The following is a 3564-nucleotide window of genomic DNA, read 5'->3' as shown; positions in this document are numbered from 1 at the left end:
CTTTAGTTGCTTCTATCTCTGGCTCATTTGTCGATGCAACTACCTCCTCTAGTTTAGGTTCATTGTCAGCTTCTGGGGGTCTTTCCTGAAGATCATCAGTATTCTTTATATTTACCTCCTGTGCTAGGTTTCCTGGCCTACTCGGTACTTTTTCTAATCAGAGCGTTATTGCTTTCATGCATTCCTTCCCTTCCCTACGAGGATTATTTTTAGTGTTAATAGGAAAATCTGTGCCAATTTGCCTTTTTATATCCCCATCATGCTCATCAATTGGCTCATCTGATCCACCTATTTAGTCAATGTTCTCGTTGAATTGGTACACTCATATTCCACTTGCTTTACATCTATTCTCATTGATTGCATCTCCACCTCAATTTTATCCAAACATTGACCACATACAGTATGGTTGTAACACCCCGTACCCGAGACCGTTGCCGGAATCGAACACGAGGTGTTAACGGACTTAATTCATTACTTAAACAGCTCATACAATTCATTTTAATTTACACTTCTATAAATATGTTTACACATTCGAAGTCAAACTTAACTAAATTTCATTTGAATCAATTTCATGTAACTCGAGTGAGCTATAGAATTCATATAACCCTAAGGAATGACCGGGAGAGCATTATTCGATTACATAATCACAACTTATACTGTACCATATTTTTCCAATGTATATACGATCCATACCTGGTCATATTAGGGATTATGAGCACATTAATCGGAATTATTACGACAGAATCGCGCCTTTCCAAACATAATTACTTTCGGAATTTGGCTCGGATGTAACAACCAGCACGAATGCCTTTGGGACTTAACCCAGTTATAATAACCCGCACGAATGCCTTCGGGACTTAACCCGGTTATAATAACTAGCACAATTGCCTTCGGATCTAGTCTGGATATAGTAACTAGCACAAATGCCTTCGGATCTTAGTCCGGATATCATCCGAATAATCATGCACATATATCAATATATCATAACACATCTGTATTTCATTTTCATTACTAGAACTCAAGCACAAGACACTTATCAACCATCCCCATTTTCGGCTCAATAACCACATACAAAGAGCATGATTTCGATTTGCTTTATAACATGATCTCTATACACATTCGGCTACCAGTCATAAGTATAAACTAATTACCTCGATACATAATTCAAGTAGAATCATTATATCACCGTTTATTTGTTATGCTTATATGTCGTGATTTAATCAAATCATAAACTAAGTTCCATTACTCAAAGACTTACCTCGGATGTTGTCGAACGATTTCAACGGCTATTCGATCACCTTTTCCTTTCCCTTATCCAACTTTGATCCTCTAAGCTCTTGAGCTAAATCAAACAATTTACTTCCCAAATCAAACATAGTCATACGGTATCCATATACATTTTAGAACCAATTCACTTGAATTAATTGCCCACTTAAGTCTCTCATCATTTCATTTTCAAATTTGTATATTTGGTAAGTCACATTAAACAATTATACATATAGCTTTAATACATTTTATACTAGCCGAAATGTACCATCAAGATATACTTTACTCAAATAATTTACCTTGGCCGAACATGTACAATGTTTTGTAGCTTAATAATTATAATATACATCATGTATTTATAATATTTATGCGGCCAATTATCCATGGTCATACACACACACAATCAAAAATAAATACCACAATTTTCATATCCTTTATGCCCTAAGCCGAATACACTTGTCATGTTCACCTACATTTTTCAACAAGTTCTTCTTAATCAAACGCATATTTGGCTAGAACCATGGAAATTTTTAGCAATTTTTTTTAATTTAACACCTAATCGATTATAACACATTTAAGCATTCTTTTCATTTTATTAACTCAAACCACATACATTACTGAAGTACAACATTTTCATATTCGGCATTAGCATCAAACATAATTGCCAATTCTTCCCACTTTGAATCTATGCATCTATTTGATCATAGTTTGTTCAAGCACTCATACAACAAGATTCATCCAATTTAACAAGAAACAAAAACCTTATTTCTCCATAGCTACTATGGCCGAAAGTTCTAGACATCTCAATACCGAAATTTCTAACATGGGTTACCTAAAGAACTTGGTGATTAGTTCAAATTTATCTAACATTTCAAAAATTTACATGAATTTCATACCTCAATGAAGACCTAAATGACCGAATGGCTCCTTTCTCCCCAACTCTTTTTCTCTTTCGGTTTTTGGAAAGAAACAAGGTGAATACTTTGTTGTTTTCACCCACCTACTATTTTATTTCTTTATTTTATTACATTCATTCATGATAATATGGCATTTAACTAAATAAAGCTTATAAAAATTATCATATTTTATAATATAATAGTAACATGGCCGGCCACTAACTAGAAATGGGTAAATTAACATGCAAAACCATTCCTTTAAACACATGCATTATTAAACCATTAAAAATTAACCAATCACATTTCAAAAGTATCACATATAAGTCCTATTGAATAAATTCACATGCAAATGACCAAATCAAAGCTTGAAACTTTCACACTTGTATTTACTCACTTCATAAACATGAAATATAACTTATAATTATTTTTATAGCTTGGTTTTGTGGTCCTGAAACCACTTTTCGACTAGGGTCAAATTAGGGTTGTCACAATGGTCATTTTGGTTGGCCCTTTCCTAGGGTTTCTGTAAATAAGGAGGTTGATAGTTAGTGTTTTAAACTTGGTTAGAGCTATTACCTCCTCAGTTTCCTCCCCATCTTAGGTTTGGGTGGTCTCTCCATCCGGGATTGTCTGCATTAGAACAAGGATTTCCACCACTATTTCTGATGTAATTCACGTCTTCGGTGGGATTGTTGATGTAATGGAAGATAGGTTTGTCTCTTTTATAAATAGATGATGCACTCGTCTCAACCTTTATTTGGTTGATTTTGTCCATCAGTTGTTGATATTTATCATCCTCCTAGACAGCCTTCATTGTAGAAAGTATTTACCCGTATATTTATCGTTCAGTTGGCCACTAGCAGGAATTTATAGCCACACTTCCTATTAATTCATATGCAACCTCGTACATTTTCATTAAGGCTTCTCCTATGCTCCATCTAATCTTAACCTCAAATGCACATCCAACCGTTTGTAGAAAATTTGCAGTCGTAACCACTCAGGCAATCCATTGTGTGGGCACTTCTGAATTAGCGCTTAAAACACTCCCATGCTTCATGAAAGCTTTCTCCTTCTAATTGTTTGAACATCAAAATTTCCCTGCTTAGCTAAACCGTCTTGCTAATGGGGAAGAACTTTTGTAGGAACTTCCCTACGAGTTTATCCCATGTCGTGATTGATCCTGGCGCCTGCGAATCTAGCCAAGAAAAAGCACTATAAATTAATGAAAAGAGGAATAACCAAAGATGAATAGCATCATCACTGACCACATTGTACTTAAAGATATCACAAAGTTGTAGGAACTATTTTAGTTGATAACTTAGATACTATGTCATTGTTTTGTGAAACTGCAAATTATTCTAGATCATTTGGATCGTAGCTGGTTTAATCTCAAAAATCATTG

The 3564-nt window shown here is 34.6% G+C and overlaps 1 non-coding gene across 1 annotated transcript; it reads left to right on the top strand.

Moving 5' to 3' along the window:
* The first annotated feature begins 3165 nt into the window (after nt 1–3165).
* Nucleotides 3166–3270, top strand: LOC121228508 (small nucleolar RNA R71). The gene has a single exon (XR_005926084.1). It is a non-coding gene; the product is annotated as a small nucleolar RNA R71 (small nucleolar RNA).
* Nucleotides 3271–3564: the final 294 nt, after the last annotated feature.

Source organism: Gossypium hirsutum, chromosome A04 (genome assembly GCF_007990345.1).
Source record: "Gossypium hirsutum isolate 1008001.06 chromosome A04, Gossypium_hirsutum_v2.1, whole genome shotgun sequence".
Classification (NCBI taxonomy): Eukaryota; Viridiplantae; Streptophyta; class Magnoliopsida; order Malvales; family Malvaceae; genus Gossypium; species Gossypium hirsutum.
Note: the sequence above shows the minus strand (reverse complement) of the source record. Positions and strands in the feature narration are given on the sequence as shown.